Source organism: Leopardus geoffroyi, chromosome A3, assembly GCF_018350155.1.
Source record: "Leopardus geoffroyi isolate Oge1 chromosome A3, O.geoffroyi_Oge1_pat1.0, whole genome shotgun sequence".
NCBI lineage: Eukaryota > Metazoa > Chordata > Mammalia > Carnivora > Felidae > Leopardus > Leopardus geoffroyi.
The window spans coordinates 132939726-132956891 of NC_059336.1; the positions used below are offsets into that span (position 1 = coordinate 132939726).

Below are 17166 nucleotides of genomic sequence, written 5' to 3' on the forward strand. Positions count from 1 at the left end.
TGCACTAGTCCTGAGTCAAGCCCCCCCCACCGCTTGGGACCTGTCAAGATGGTTTCTTCCTCAGCCCACAGCCTGGCCTGGTGAGCACAGGGGGTCACTCACTGTACACGACCCCCCCCACCCCCCCCCCCGCCACCTGCGCCACCTTTGACCCCACCCCCCCCCCGGGTGGGGTCAAAGAGGGAGTTCCCGAGAACACTGGGTGGAGGCGGGGAGGGGGCAGGAAGAAAGAAAGAGAAGCAAAGAGGCAGTCAGCTGGAGGAGGAGAGTGGGGAGAAGCAGTGACGGGACAGGGGACAGGGATCTGGTCCCCGTGCTGCCTCAACTCTGGGTGACCTCCGGCACGTCACTTCCCTCCCCCCATCCCCCGAATCGCCCTTTGTCATCCTCCACGCAAGGAGGAAGGGAGAGGACACGAGATAAGGAACCACGGTCTCCGCAAAACAAGCAGTTCCGCCCTCCCATCCGTCTGTCCGTCCATCCATCCGTCTGCTCTGGGAGGAGGGACATACTCAGGATGCTCGCCCCACGACACGGGAAGTCCATGTACGGCAGCCTGTCTCCTCCACGCACTGCTGGGCAAATCCACGCCCAAAGCTGAACTGTGAGCTCAACAGGCGTTATGAGACGTAGGACACTTTTAGCCACAGCTCGCTGGTGGGCTGCGACGTGTCTCTCGGGTTCGGTGGGCAGGATGACGGCGGTGCCTTCTCTCCTACCGGGCGCCCTTTCCGACCCACCACAGGAGCCCAGGGCGCTCAGCCTCCAGCACCTGCCATCGCCCATCGGCTCCGGAATGGACCCCCAAACGTCACGCTGCTCCCCAAAGCTGTGCTCATGCCCCTCGGGCTTAGTCTACACTCGCCAGGCCACGGCCCAAGGCTCAGTCGTCTGGCCTGGAAGTGACCAGCAGGGGAACCCGGGGCATGCCCAAGAGGAGGACAAACGCCGGGCCCCCCACAACCTCAGGGAGGCCCCCCCACACCCCATGACACCTCACCTGCCCTTTCCTGGCGGCGATGACAGCTCGTAGGGACAGCCAGGACAGGCCTACCTGACCTTAGTGACCTCTAGGGAATACACCTGCAGTCACAAAGGGACTTGTTCCAAAGCCCAAGAAGGTTAGCCCTGGAAGGGCCTTAGAGGTCAGACACTTTGGCTAAGGATTTTAAAGTGAAACGTCACCCAGAACCTCAATAAAATGCAGACACGGGGTGGCGGTGGGGGGTGGGGTAGATAGTAGGTAAAGCCCCTCACCCTCCCCCCGTCACGCCCCTCCCTCTCGCCTCCGCAGAAGCAGTTACCTATGGTTCCACCGGACCTCACACCCACCCGGAGCAGGGCTCGCACTAAGGCCCCGGCTGGGAGCCCAGGTGCGCAGCGGGTGACGGAACAGCCAGAGGCCTGAGGGCGCGAAGTGACAACAGGTGTCACGGGGCTCCCTCCTGAATTGACAACAGGTGACACACGGCCCCCAAGCCAAGCCCTGCCAAGGGCGCTTCGCCACCACGGCGGCAAGCTCCGCCCGGGCCACCACCGCGTGGCCAGTGTGGCCGAGCAGCTAAGGGAAGAGCTTGCTTCCAAGCCCACAGAAGCAACAGCAACACATCAGGCGGGGAGGAAGAGGCAGCCGGAGAGAAGGCAGGGCCCTGGACAAAGAAGGAGACACAAATGGCGCAAGGTAGGTGAACTCACAAAGGTCCGGGGACGTTCGGTGAGAGGCGAGCACTGCCCGGCCTGAAGAACACCCCTAAGAAGGGAGGACGCCCGTCTCAGCCTGGCCGCTGGCCGTGAGGCGGCCTCGAAAGAGTCACCGGGAGTTCGTCTCCTGCCCTGGAAAACCCTGGAAAATCACTTCTTACATCCGCCCGGCCAACACACGCTTCCGGAGTGTCTCCGGGTTCGGAAATGGTGCTCCGTGCCAACAAGGACAAGAAGGAGCAGGAGGAAAGGCCCAGCCCGGCCCGCAGGAGTCGGCTGAGGATGAGCGAAGATAAGGACAAGACGGCAGGCGAGAGGGCCGTGGACGGGAGCATACCGTCGAGGCAGAAGCGACAAGGCTTGGCGTAGCGGTTCTGCCTCGGTACCTGGGGTGCTTGGAGTACTCACTTACGGTGCAAATTCCCAGGCCCTGACCCGGCAGCTTGGGACTCCAAATGCCTGGCCTGGGGCCCAGGGATCTACAGTCTCCGCGAGACGACCAGGGTCCACGTTTTGGGAGAAGCACGACGCAGACAGCGACGCATGAAAGCAAGTTAACATCTAGCAAGAACCCAGACTGTCGTGTGCCGGGCACTCAAGAAAAATTCCCCCACATGTTCCCCGGTTAGTGCTGGCTGCCACCTCCTGAGTGTGCTAAGCACTTAAATACACCATCATTTAAATTAATCCCTTACCAGCCTTATTAGGAGAGCCCTCTAAATCCCGGGTGAATGGGAACTCAACCGCGGACTGACTGGTACGGCCCCAAATCCATACGCAGACGCCCTAACCCCAGGACCTCAGAATGTGACCGTACGTGGAGACAGTTCTTCACAGAAGTGATTAAAATGAGGTCATATGGGTAGACCGAATCCAGTCTGACTGGTGTCCTTATAAGAGGAGGAAATCAGGGCAGCGACACACACACAGAGGGACAGCCATGCGAGGCCATAGCAAGACAGCCGTCTACGAGCCAAGGAGAGAGGCTTCAGAAGAAACGAACCTGGCTGTGACACCCTCATCTCAGACTTCAGCCCCCAGGACCGCGAGAAGACACGTTTCTGTGGCTTAAGAACCCCCAGTCAGAGACTGGCATGATTAAAGAACCCACCAGTAAGAGGCCAGGAGGGACAGCATGGGGCCCAAGTCCCCCCAGGCCCCTCCAAAGCTAATGCTCTCAAGCACTGTCCTTAAAGGACTAAGGACATTCCACTGAGAGCATTCAAGTTCAAGACTGATCACCTTTCCTCCTCATCAGCCATGTCTACACTGGGACCGCCAAGCGGGCCTCACCGACTCCCGTTACAAGGCCCTCGTCCCACATTCGGAGATTACTGGGCCACTCGGAAAAATTAAACATGTCTAGCTCACCACAAAACGCGTACAGTCAAGTCTTGGGTTTAAAAGGAAAAAAATCAAAAGGACCAAGATGTAAATAACAGGAAATGTTCTGAGGGCTGCAGACCGTGCGTGTGCAGGCAGAAGGAGACGGCGAGCGAGAGAGAAGGAGCCAGACTCTCAGAACCCTGCGCTGCTCGGCATAGCCGCGGCCTGCACCCCCGCGTGGACAGACCCCCTCATTTAGAAAAAGCGCGACACGTCAAGTCTAAGGCCGAGAGGGTGGGACCAGCCCCGCTTCCAATGCACTTTGTTAGCCGGATCTTTCACACACAGTTCCTGCAGCCGGGAACCACGCCGGCCCAAGGCCCACCTGAAGCCCGGGAATCTGGGGCCTGGGCAGGGCTGGGACCAAGGGGCCGGGGCGGTGGGAAGGGGGGACGTGCCGGAGAGAAAGTACGAAGCAACGAGGAAGAGACCGGTCTCCCTGGGACGGAGGAGCCACAGGGCTGCGTCTGTTCTGGAGGCTCCAAGGGAGAATCCGTCGCCTTGCCTTTCCCAGCTTACACGGGCCGCCCACATCTCTTGGCCGGTGGCCCTGTCCTCCTCTGCAAAGCCAGCCGCAGCTTTTGGCTGCATCTCTCTGCTGGTTCTTAGTCATATCGTCATCAGACTGCAGCTGGGGGAGGCTCCTCCCCCAGGACTCACGTGACGACACTGGGTCCAGCTGGATAATCGGGGATACTGTCCGGGAGTCATGATCCCCAATCTTCATCGCATTCAAGGCCCTTTATCACGCGCCCCTATTTGTCCCTGATGCCGGAGAGGCGGGCTGAGACCAGGAGGTTGCATTTTAATAATCTTCCCCAACAACCCCTCCCCGCTAGAGGCCCTAACATCTGGGGTAGAGAGTGTTCAGGTGGGCGAGTAAACCAGATCTGGGACGATACATTTAGCTGCGCGCCCGCTCTATGCTAAGGCACTGTTCCAGGCTGGAGTCAGACCCACCTGAGTTCCAAGGCCTGTTGTCACTTCGGAGCTATGAACCCTCGGAGAAGGCACTTAACCTCTCTGGGCCTGAGTGTCCTCGTTATGAGATGGGATCCTTGCCATGGCCTGCCCACTGCGGAGATGCACACACAAAGAGCCCACACACACACAGCCGAGCGCTCAAGGGGCGGCCCCTCGGCCATGCCCCGTGGGGCCAGGCAGCTCCAGAAGCACACGAACAGCTCGCAGACAGAAACGGGCCTCAACTTTGGTTTTTTTTTACACATCTTGCATCTTACAGGCCACTACAAATGACGCTTCTGATACATCAGCATCCGTCAGGAAATGAAAAGTTACGGGTCTGGTGTTAACCATAAATCACCCACTTGTGAATACATATATAGTGAGTCATTAGTGTTCACACTATCTGCAGAGAGAGAATGCTACCCAGAGAAGTAAGTCCCCTATCCTTTGGCTCTGAATAGCACCATTCTCTAAGCAGAACGAGACGAGGCTCTTGGCCAAAATTAGGCCCTGGCTGAAGGTGAGAGTGCCTCCACCCACAGATGACGAGCAAACTCGTTCCTGTTCGGTCTTAAAAGCACTTCAGAAAAAAAAAAAAAAAAAAGAAGAAAAGAGAAACCCATGGAGCCCTGTTGTTAAGAAGCTAAAAACGAATGCCACACTGGCACGTCACCTAGCTCACAGAATCCTCACGACGGTACAATTTCCACGCGAGGAAACGGAGGCTCCGAGCAGTCAAGGGATTTGTGTGGGGCTCACAGGGCCAAGAAACAGAGCCAGGGTCTAACCCCACCACCAGCCATCGCGAGGCAACCAGCATGGTCTCTCCCGGAGCAGGCCCACGATAGGTACAGCTGCTTTACATACCCTGGGCTTACAGAACCAACGAGATGCACGTTTTTAAAATCGTGACCTAACCTAGAGCAGTGCCCAGTATCCCTCCAGCCCTGAGCCGTGGTTGCAAATCACAGGAGTAATGGGAAGGCGAGGCTGGGTTCCAGGTAGACTCGGGTGACGGGAGCCCTTCTGCCTGCTGGACGGGGCGCCGGGGCCGCAGGGGGAACGAGTCCCATCCATGCCCCGGCAGCGCATCTCCTTGGGGACGCTGCCGCGGAGAGGCCCTGGCATGACGTCCCTCTACGATCCGGGGTCCACGGGCCAAAGTAGGGCTCAGTGCCATGTCCGCGGCCAGCGGGACCAAAGGCTCGCTCTAGCTGGGCGAGGGAGGGACACGGCAAAGACAAAGAGCCGGAGGCCAGAAGGGCAAGCCGATGTGTTTGTGGGATGGCAAGTGTCCAGGCCGGCTGGACACAGGGTGGGCACGGGGGTGGACGCGGTGGCCAGCGGCCCGGGCTGAGAGCGGCGAGCCCTCGGCAGCAAGCGCCGGCCGACGTCAAAGGGCACGGGAGGGGGAGGGGGGGCGAGCGTTCTCTAAGGGACAGAATGGGTTCTAAGTGACACTGCCCCAATTCTCCCCAAAGGGAGAAACGCCGCGTCTCCTATTTATCAGCGTGGCTGCTGAGAAGGAAAGAGAATCCCTTCACACGGGGCACCGCGGGCTGCAAGCCAACATCACACTCTCCCTTTGAGTCACAGCCTAACCCAGAAAGCTGGCAGGGCCGGTGGCCTCGCCTAACTCCCGGGTGGGGACACAGGCTCGGGGCGGGGGGAGGGGGGGCTGCAAAGGGTGACAGGCCAGCGCACCCCGAAGCTGCTAATTCCCGGCCCAGGTGTCCAGCCAGCACTGGCGGGTCCCAACCCCACACCCTCAAAGAGTGGCTGGTCAAGGCTTTGGAGGTCAAGGGAAAGAGTTTCAAAGGTCGCAGTCTGCAAAACAGGACCAGCCACAGGGTCCCCACCGTCTGCTTGAAGAGCCTAAGGATGACAAAGGTGACACACCAGCCTCCTTCAACACGTACTAAAGGGACCTCCCCCCTTCCAGGTGACGGGCTCGTGGCCCCACGGCCTGCGGCCCCGTGAGGCTGGGAGAGACTCCTCTGCACTTGGAGAAGCAACTCCAAGAAAATATGGCTGAGTTAATTAAACGGTATTCCCCCCAGGGTGGCTCCATGGGTTAAGCGTCCAACTTCCGCTCAGGTCACCGTCTCGTGCTTCGTGGGTTCGAGCCCCACGTCGGGCTCTGTGCTGACAGCTCGGAGCCTGGAGCCTGCTTCGGATTCTGCGTCTCCCTCTCTTTCTCCGCCCCTCCCCCACTCATGCTCTGTCTCTCTCTCTTTGTCTCTCTCTCTCTCTCTCTCTCAGAAATAATCATAAAAAAAAATACTTCTAGGGGCGCCTGGGTGGCTCAGTTTGTTAAGCACTTGACTTCAGCTCGGGTCAGGATCTCAAGGTTCGGTTCGTGAGTTCAAGCCCCACATCAGGCTCTGTGCCAACAGCTCAGAGCCTGGCGCCTGCTTTGGATTCCGTGTCTCCCTCTCCCTGCCCCCGCCCTCTCTCTCTTTCAAAAATAAATAAACATTACGAAAAAAATACTTTTAAAAACTTCACTCCCCCGGGGCAAGGCTGGAAACACACCTGTCCTCTGGAGCAAACTTCTGCCTTCTGGGTCTCTCCCGGCCCGATGCAGTCGGCGAGCACCCAAGGGGCAGTCACACCAGGAGGGAGTCTGGCCACGGCGGAGGGGGGACACGGGGCGGCCCACGGCACCCATTCAACCCTCGATCTCACGGCCCTTGGCATCCTCCGGGGCCTCACGTTCAGCTGAACAGTCAGGCTGCCCTGCGGAGGGTTAAATAATGTCGGTGCCACGACCTATTTCCCACTGAGTTGAAAACTCCCCAATTGCTGTATCATTTCCCAGCAACCAACCTCCAGTGACCCACCGCCCCGTCAAGCGGAAAAAGGTCAGTCCGGTCTCATTGAATGAGGGCAGGCATCGCAGCCCTGCAGAGGCACTAATTAGCCCCAATTTAGCCGGCAAAGCAGGAGCGCGGGGCAGGATGGGGCGTCAGCCAGGTGGCACATAGCAGGTATTCCCGGGCCCTCGTCCCAGCTAAGAGAGCAGAGGCCTCCTGTACGCCTCTGGATCTCAACGTCCTAAAAGCACGTATCGCCTGGGAAGCTTCTTGGCAGGGACACCCCAAAAGAGACATCACGGCGGCGCTGAGCCCAGTGCTAGGAACTGAGAGGCCTGGTCAGCTGGAGCCTGGAGGAGGGTGCTGGGGCCAGCTCCGAGCAAGGCCTCGGGGAAGCGTGGGCCCCGGAGCCTCCCTGGGGCACAGCCCCGTCTCTGCCCCGCACTCAGGAGCCCACGGCGATCCTGGCCTGCCTGCCTTAGGGCCCCGAGACCTCGGACGAGTCGCTGGCAAATCCCAACGTCTGTAAATCCCCCGCCTATAAAATAATTGTGGCCCCGGAGGCTGGGGCTCCGGACTAAGCCAGCTTACTGAAACGATGGCTGGAGAGCACGTCTGCGAACTGAAAGCCCCAAGGAGATGTGATCCCGGCAGCCGGTGGCTTAAATCCCAACCCCCTCCCCCGAAACAAAGCAGGCAGGTCCCAGCTGGCCATTAGCCAAGAGGACAGAGAACTGCACTGTCACCTAAGGCCAGGTAAGACAGGTAAAGCGGGACCTGGGGCAGTCCCTTCCCCTTCCCTCGGCCCTGTCATCCTGGTTTCCCCAAAAGGCAGCCTGAAAGCCAGCGGGCCCGTCAGAAATCTCCAAATTACTGCGGTGATTTCCGAGAAGTGCTGCGTGGCTGTGCCACACTCACAGCCGTGGAGTGGCGGTCCCCAAAGGGAGGAAACCGAGGCAGACGGGAAGCGGCTTTCTTCCCAAGGTCACGAAACAGGTGGCCTGGCGGGACTGGGACCTGGCTCCGGAGGACCCCACCCCTTGCCCAGAGAGAAATGCAGTCGCCACGAAAGCCTGGCCGAGAAGAATTCCCAGGTAACAGACTACTCACCGCCGGAGCACTGTTGTCATGGCAACCAAAGTCTTAACAACTTTGGCATTTCCACAACCTCGATTGATCCAGTTCTCAAAATTTACAGCACAATGGCACAGTAGTTGCATTTACTTTATTTTAATTGGCTTTTACATAACTCCACACCTTGGGCTCAGCCTTCAGAACAACAGGGTGGGTGGGTTTTTAATACGGGGACCCTTACAACAGCACGAAGAAAGCTAGCAAGTTAGCATTTGCATGGGTGGAAAAATTCTTCACTGACTTTCTGGAAGTACGTTTTGCTTAGTTTTCCTGTTTTGTTTTTTTTCTTTTCTTCCCTCTGAGAAGACACGAGGACCTTTTGCACGTTGAAGTTCATCCGTTGGACTCTCCTCGCGTCACATTTAAAAATTAATCTGATTAGGGGCGCCTGGGTGGCGCAGTCGGTGAAGCGTCCGACTTCAGCCAGGTCACGATCTCGCGGTCCGGGAGTTCGAGCCCCGCGTCGGGCTCGGGGCTGATGGCTCGGAGCCTGGAGCCTGTTTCCGATTCTGTGTCTCCCTCTCTCTCTGCCCCTCCCCCGTGCATGCTCTGTCTCTCTCTGTCCCAAAAATAAATAAACGTTGAAAAAAAAAATTTTTTTTTTTAAATAAATAAATAAAAATTAATCTGATTAGAATGCTCTGTGCATGAGTTCAAGGTGTGTGGGGTAGTAACCCCGGGTGACTTCCAAGAGGAGCGCCAAGAGATTCTTCTTCCCCACTGACCCATCTCCTGTGCCTAGAATCCCGGGCATATAGTAGGCGCTGGCTAACTGTTGAGTGAACGAACGAATGAAGGAATGAGTGGGAGCCAATTCTCACAACCTGAGATAAGGTGCCATTTAGGACAGTGCCGGTTACCTGTGCTTTTCCCATCTTCATTCTAAGTGACGTGTGGGACAAGCCCGGAGAAGGTGGTGTACTTCTGGGGCTGGAAGGATAAGGGGTGCACGTGTGGGGGCTCACGTGGGATCCCTCACCTGGAGCTGCCTCGGCCACTCGCCACCAAGGCCCCCGGACCTCCATCCAGCGCAAGGGCAAGGGCTAGGCCCAATGCAAAGCTCAACAGGGACTAGAAAGATGAATGGGAACGTGTTCAGTCTCCACCCTCCAGAGGATCTAGTCTGCTGGGAAGAAAGACTTATTATTTTTTTTTTTTTAATTTTTTTTTTTCAAAGTTTTTATTTATTTTTGGGACACAGAGAGACAGAGCATGAACGGGGGAGGGGCAGAGAGAGAGGGAGACACAGAATCGGAAACAGGCTCCAGGCTCTGAGCCATCAGCCCAGAGCCCGACGCGGGGCTCGAACTCACGGACCGCGAGATCGTGACCTGGCTGAAGTCGGACGCTTAACCGACTGCGCCACCCAGGCGCCCCGACTTATTATTTTTTTTAACGCCATTTCGTCGAAAAGACACCCTAACAATGAGGGCGGCGTACAGGTGCCGAGGGCACAGGCAGGGAAAAGGTATCAACCAGCGTAAGAGGCCCGCTTGCTTCTTTGTTTTTTTTTTTTTTTTTAATTTTTTTTTTTCAACGTTTATTTATTTTTGGGACAGAGAGAGACAGAGCATGAACGGGGGAGGGGCAGAGAGAGAGGGAGACACAGAATCGGAAACAGGCTCCAGGCTCTGAGCCATCAGCCCAGAGCCCGACGCAGGGCTTGAACTCACGGACCGCGAGATCGTGACCTGGCTGAAGTTGGACGCTTAACCGACTGCGCCACCCAGGCGCCCCAGGCCCGCTTGCTTCTTGAAGGATGTGTGGGTGCTCACTAGGTTGGGGGTGGGGGAGAGTTCCTCTCCTCAAACGAGGGCAAACAGTGAGAGTGGAGGGGAGTGTTCTCTTTCCCCAAAACCCAAGGCCCAACACCCAAGAGTTTCCCCAGGGGGAGCCGTAAAGACCCAGCAAGGAAACCTGCTGTTTAGACGCTCACGAGTCAGGGGCTGCAGGATGTGAATATAAAAACATCCGCGATGGTGGTGATGGTGGTCCTTCCTCCACTAATACAGCACTTTGGAGTTTACAAGAGGTCCAACGGCTGGGGCGTCTGGGTGACTCGGTCGGTTAAGTGTCCAGCTTCGGCTCAGGTCATGATCTCGCGGTTGGTGGGTTCGAGCCCCGTATCGGGCCCTCTGCTATCAGCATGGAGCCCGCTTCGGATCCTCTGTCCCCCCCGTCCCCCCCTCTGTCTCTGCCCCTCTCCCCTGTTTATGCTCTCTCTGTGTCTCTCTCAAAAATAAATAAATAAAACAAAAACAAGAGGCCCAGTGGCTATTTCTCACAACAGTCCTGGGAGGGGGTTTTATAATTCCCATTTCGGACGAAGACACAAATGCTCCAGGGCAGCGCTCCCAGCAGACCCTAGGGACCCGCATGGGGACAGCCACGGCGGGTGCTGTTTACAACGCAGGAAGGGGAGCGAGAGAGGGGCCACGCAGGTGCCTTTTCTCCTTTTAAACAGAACAGCCGGTTCACTACGTGTTCGAACAGAAGTCGGTCCAGCGTCAAGAAGAGACATCTCTAGTCTGGGGTCACCCTCTGCAGCTCAACAAGGCAGGAAGCCTCTAAGCCCGGGACATCGGGGGCCCGGAGGCTGTTTTCTTGTTCAGATGACAGCATCCTCTGCGGCCGAAAGACCAAGCTTGCCGGTCAAATCACCGCGTACACAGAGGCTGGGGTCGGCCGCTTCCTCAACATCGCCGACGTCCAGTCTGCTCCCCGCCCGTGCAGCCTCTTCAGGCTGTGACAAGCCCACACCGGTCCCTGCCAGTTAACAAGCTTGTGCCAAAAGGGCCATCCGGTGGCGAGGCTGCAGTGCGTTGCAGAAGGGAGGCCAAAGAGCGGACGTGCCTGTCACTTCACCCGTGAAGTGACCACAAAGAAGCATCTGGCAGGGGTGCCCACCATGGGCCTCCAGCCGCTCATGCCATAGAAGGCTCTTTCTGGCTCTGGGGCTGCCCAAGTGAGCCAGGAGCGGAGGGGTCCAGGGCCCCCCCTTGGCTTCACGCCGTCATGTTATGGGTCACAACCATGACATGCGCTCGGCGAGGGCAGGGCCCCCCCCACATCCTGTTCCCTGTCGTCCCCCAGGGCCCAGGGCCCAGAGCCCAGCTTGGCACGCAAAATATAAGCATCGGACTAATCTGCCGAATCGTACAGAGCAACCATCGTTCCCACTAGAGACAGGACCCCTAGCTTTATTAGAAGATTTTGTTCCAGCTGTTTATGGATAGGTGCTCCCGGGGTGCATTGAATGTTTCATGTTTCTGGCAGGAAAGGCAGGGGGTACGCAGCATTAATAATCAGGCAGCCAGAAAGGAGGGCAAAATTATGTCCGAAATGTCACGAGTGTCGAGTCAATAAAGCATATGACCTTTGTCTAGAAAAATTTAACTCACACGCACAATTTCAGAAATAGAAGTCAGGCTTATGTATCCTTTTCCGGGACAACTGGGATACCCAGGAAACCCCAGGGACACACCCAGTCTCCATGGTTACCTACCTGCTTCCAGTGACTGGAGGGCTTCCTTCCGGCCTCTTTGTGGAATCCTGCAATAAACTGAGGACCCAGCTTTCAAAAATAAGAATTTCCGAATACCGTAGCCATCCTAATTTTTAAATATGGTTTCCTTATGGGTAAGATCCTGAAATCGTTTACCAGATGTGTGTGGAATTTTGCTGACAATTATTTTCTTTCTCAAGATCACAAATATGGACGGCAGACTATAAAGATGTGATTTTGAAAAATTTCTAACCCGAGAAACTGTCGGCGGACCCCGAGCTTGTAGCAAAGGCAACAGCTGACAGCAACATTATTTGCCTGGAGAGACAGCCCAGCCGTCAACGTCTCTCCTTCATTCACCCTGAAATTAATCCTTGATATTGGCCAATTTCTCTGACGATTGGCCTCGACTTCATAACTTTCCACTGCTGACTCAATATCCTGGACTCAGGCAGATTAAACCTCTGAAAAACGATGGGAACGACAGCCTGAGAAGCTCTGGAAGGATGCCACCAAAAGTCGGCATGGCCCTAACAAGGGCTGAGAGGGTCCTGCTTCCCAGCCAGTAAATACAGTCAACCCAATGTCAACCCAACACCAACCCAACGTCAACCCAAGTCAACCCAAGGTCCAAGGCAGGAGCAGCACAGGGAGTGGGGAAGGATCACCCCCATGAGTCCTCCAACTGGACGGAGATAAAGACCAGCAGGTTTACTCTTGGGCTGTCATGGGGGGAAGGGCAGGGGTGGGGAACTGAAAAAGCTATTCAGTCCACAGCAGCCGTGGACTGAAGCAGTGGACTGAGCAGCCTGACCCACGAACAGCAAGGAGATTATCTCCGGAAGAGGTTCCACTGTGTTGAACACCCGTGACGAGAAAAGCAAAGAAACAGCAATGGAAGCTGGGACCAGGTGCAACCGTACAAGCGCACCAAACCACCTCATCAAACTACCCCGGGTAAACCCAGCAGGAGCCACATAGGCTCCTTCTTGGTCAAGAAACAAAGTGAACGCCCAAATTCGAGCAAGTGGAAAAGAAGAAACATATTCTAGGCCACAGACTCCACCCTCCGCCATGTTGAAATGGTGGATTTCTAGGAAGACTCAGAACATTTTTCTTCATGTTCCAGTTAACAGAGTTACTTAGTATTGAATTTAGATGGCATTAGCAAACTCTAATGATGTATTATGCTAAATTGCCATTAATCCAAATCATCCCAAGTATGGAACTTGTGGGTTCCAGCCAGTCTGACTATAAAAAGAAAGTTTGCTAAGCAAATTAATAGGGTAAACAAGGTTATCAGAGGAATGTGTTCTTGGTGTTCCTTTCAAAACCTTTTTTCCCCCTAACTCCAAGAGTAATACACACCCACTGGCGAAAAGTCAGAGTGTAGATGAATGTGAAAAAGCAAGAAAGAAAAGCCACTCGTGATCCCATCAGACTCGACTGCTGTTAAGAGCCTGGAGTATTCCCTTCTCGTCTGTTTCCCCAGACCTTGTTTTCCCTCCGCGACACAATTGGAATGACACCGTCCAGACGGTTCTATACCTTGCTCCCCGTCTTATATGTAGGAGAAATGTTTAAATTGCTTCTGATTTTCATAGCAAAAACCTACCGACCTATGACCACAAATGTGCTCATCTCCAAGAATTCTTAATAGTTCATGAACTCAGTGAATTCAGGAGTTTGCACACACAGGTACTTTTGTCCGAAAGTAACCCAATTACTTGTCTTCTATGATACTCCCTTAACTCTGACTTCTCTCTAATTCACGATTAATCTCAATGAGAAGTTCAGCCACCAGTTTCTTAGATAATCAGCGGTATGGTACGGGCCTCCCAGAAAGAACTCTTACAAAAAGGAGGGCCACCCGCCTCCTCTGGACTGGTTTTCCTTGGGCGTGTCCTTCCTGAAGGGATAAGCAAACAGCTTCTCAATCAGACACGGGATGGAGAGCCCCAGACCACAGCTCCACCGCCAATGGCCAACCTTCTGCGCTCCACTGAACTCACTACCTTTGTACTACGAGCTCATTCCTTCGCGTAGAGCGCCGTCCCGGGAACCGGAAGTTCTAAGAAAGTGCTGCAGGGACGGATGGATGGATGGGACACACAAGAGTTCACCTCCCCAACTTCAGTATCCTCTGACCCTTCCCCTTCCTTCCAATCTGTGCTCCACAGATCTTTTCCTCAACATCGCCCGCGTCTTCTGAATTCTGGTGCAGGCTGTTAAGATGGCCCTTGCCAAGATGTCTGTGTATTCTAAGAGGTTCTTTTTTTTTTTAATTTTTGCAGTCAGTTGGCCTAGGAAAATTGTCTCTGGGCTTTATGTCGGATCGTAGAGCAGACGGAGACTGTAGAGGTGACCTGGTCCTGAGTCCCATTTGACAAATAACAAAACTGAGATCTGGAGAGGAAAAGCCACTCACGCCAAGGTAAAGCCGGACACCAATGATCAGATGGGGGTCATTCCACCAGCCCAGAAAGCCTTGATGGCTTCTACACCGCTGTCTCATGATTTTAATGAAGAGGTAAAACACTGGCCAATCAGTGATGAGCACAGAAAGCAGCATGAGTGCGCTGACCTGCTGATCGCACATTCAGGCCTGCAAAGCAAGGCCCTTTGGCAAAGGTGTTAAGGTTTAAATACTTCAACGCCCCCCCACCATCCAACAGGGGAGGGAAGAGAGTGGTGGTCCAGCCACACACCTGGGCATCCGTTGTGTTCCAGGCTCTGTGCCAGGAAGGGGGGGACAAGGAAGAGAAATGCGCAAGGTCCTGCATGCAAAGAGGTCCGCTGCCCTGGGAGAGGCAGACAAGCACAGGGCCCAACCAGCAAGGTCAGGCTCCAACCTGCACCGGTGAAGAGGGTAAGCGAAGGGCAATTTATCTTCCCTGGAAGGGCGAAGGGGAGCTCAACAGAACAGGTACCACTGACTCTCTCCCGGGGCCTGCAGAATGGCTGGTGTATCAGTCAAGGTTCTCCAGAAAAACAGAACCAGTAAGAGGTATATACATATGAGGAGACTTACTGGAATTGGCTCACGCGGCTTTGGAGGCCGAGAAATCCCACGGTCTGCCAAACTGCGAGCTAGAGACCCGGGAAAGCCGGTGTTATTCAGTCCGAGGCCGAAGGCCCGAGAACCAGAAGCGCTGATGTCCAAGGACAAGGACAAGGACTTCCCAGCTCAAACAAAGTAAATCCCACCTCCCTCCGCCTTTCTGTCCTATTCGGGCCCTCGATGGTTGAATGATGCCTGCACACATCGGTGAGGCGGTCTTTTTTTACTCAGTCTACTGACTCAAACGCTAATCTCTCCAAGAATCACCCTCATAGACACACCCAGGGGTCATGTTTTACCAGCTATCTGGGCATCCCTTAGCCAAGTCAAACTGACACATAAAAGTAACCATCCCAGGTGGGATTTTCCAAGAACATTCCAGACCAGGGAGTCTCACGAGGCCTCTTTTAGAGTAACATCCCATCACCCACCCATTTGGGTTCTCCAGGCCTATCATCATCTTGTGCTAACTCCCCTCACTACCCTCCTAACAGTGGGCACCCCTCCCCAACCTGCCAGCAAAGAACAGCTAACTCAACGGAAATGGGCTACGTGGGAAGCAATCACTCAAAGGCTGGGAAGCAGTGTGGAGACAGGATGGTGATGATGGTGATGGCGGCGATGATGAGGATAATCATGTGGACGGCGTGGGAAGCCAGCAAGTGGCCCCGGGACAAAGCGCAAGGGGAAGGAGCACCGGGCCACTGTGAGACCTTCCCAGTGCTTGGGGGCCCCTGGCCGAGAGAACCTGGAATCCCTTACCTGGGCGACATCTTCCCCTCCCCGCACTGGCTCGACCAATGGTGAAAATAGTTCCCAAATGCATAAGCCACCTTCCGCCTCGCTCTCAAAACAATCAGCCGGGCCATGTTGTTTTCAGGCCAGCTAACAGCGTACCGCCAAGAACGTACGCTCATAAAAGCGGCAGTTCATGATCCCATCTTCAGAGAGAGAGAGAGAAGAGGGACAGACGCTCCCTGGAGAATAAGAATGGATCACAGGTGCCAAAAGCCCAGCCCGAGAGACAGCCAAGCCTTAGCATCTTTCTCCCTTTACTTACTGAGAAGAAAGACGCCCAAAGAAGCCAGAGCAGCCACCCCATTTTGTCTCCCACCCTCGGAAGCTGAACCAGACCATCCAGGCTGCGTCACCAGGCATGCGGCTGGCACTGCATGACTGAGGATTTTTAATAAAGCCTTATTGCTGCCACCGCCACCCCACGCCTTGGAGAGGGCTGAGAGAGAGCGTGAGCGAGCCGTCGGTCCTGCCCACCCACAGCCCTGCCTCGGGCCCACGGCTGGGGCAGCCTTTTCTAGACATCCCACGCTCACACCGGCAGGAGCGACTCTCCAGCCCCACATGTGAACCACATGTAAATACAGAAAATTGTACTGTGTTGTAAGTGATTTGTTTTTAACCCCGGGTGACTGATTTTGAGCGGTGCTCACTTCCCTCCAAAAACGGATGACGGCACAGCAAAGAGAGTATGGGAGTGACGGGGCAGGGTGGGGAGCTGTCATCAATTCTGTTGTCTGGAGATGCCTGTCAAATGCACAGGAAGGAAGCAGAGACTTGAGCATTTTGCTGCTGGAGGGGAAGAAAACAAGGGCTGTGACCCACACACACACCGCCGCACAGAATCATAACTCCGCCAGCGTCCCCGAGAGCCCCCAGGCAGCCCATTGGCCCACCAGCACGCAAGCATCCAAACTCAATAAACGATTCCAACGCTCAAGGAGGCAGGGGATCAAGAGATCGGGGCCTCATCTGCAGGAATATCCTGCAGATCTCTTTGTGCAGCTTCCCCTCGTTCGGGGTCCCCACGAGTGGGTCAGCGACCCTCAGAGATGCTTCTGAGAAGCCGGGCCATCCGAAAGGGCAGCTCCCTAAACTTCAAATCGTGAACCGCACCGGCTCCCCTCCAGGAGACGTCACACACATTCACAGGCTCCCACCTCAAATGCTTTGCTACTACGGTCTGGGTCAAAGACGCCTAATAAACCTGAATTAGAAAAGAAATACTGAGTAGCAGAGGAGGCACCGCCAGCCACCCAGGAATGTTGAAATAGCAACAGCCACCCGCACTTGCCACAGACGTGTGACCGGCCAAAGAGTCAACTGGGTCCAGTACATCCACGTTCCATGTGATCCGGTTCCATGGAACCTCTTTGTGCACGTGAGCAAACTGGAGCTCCAAAGCGCCGCCCAGCTGATGAAGGACAGAGCAGAGCCTGACTCAAACCCAGGTCTGCCAGACCCCAACATCTCCAGTCTCCAGAAAGAGACGAGACACTCTTGCTGTCTATCATGCAAGTTCCGCGCATCGGTGGGAGAGAGAGTGAGCATTTGTGACCTGGCGGTCCACACCCCAGACCCCGATCCACCTGCATACACTGCGTATACGGCTTCCGTGACTCAGTTTGCAATCTGTAAACTGGGGTCTCCTCCTCTGCTTTCCTTGAAAGGGCAAAAATGACACAAGGAGAGAAGTTCTTCTGAAACGCACAAGCCAGGCAAGTGCACCTCCCGCACTCCCGGGGCCTCTCTCTATCCCTCTCCCAGGAGACCTCTCTGCATGCACACACACACACACACAC

General features: G+C 55.4%; 1 protein-coding gene across 2 annotated transcripts in view; it reads right to left on the reverse strand.

The window, feature by feature from the left end:
• HPCAL1 (hippocalcin like 1) overlaps window positions 1-17166 on the reverse strand; it is a 105113-nt gene that overhangs the window by 81466 nt on the left and 6481 nt on the right. Inside the window, exon 1 of one of the 2 annotated variants that reach the window (XM_045447747.1) lies at window positions 4048-4250. The exons of the other annotated variant lie outside the window; for it this stretch is intronic. The gene's annotated coding sequence lies outside the window, so the exon portion shown is untranslated. Of the gene's footprint in view, window positions 1-4047; window positions 4251-17166 lie in introns of those variants that run through there. 2 annotated transcript variants of the gene reach the window in all.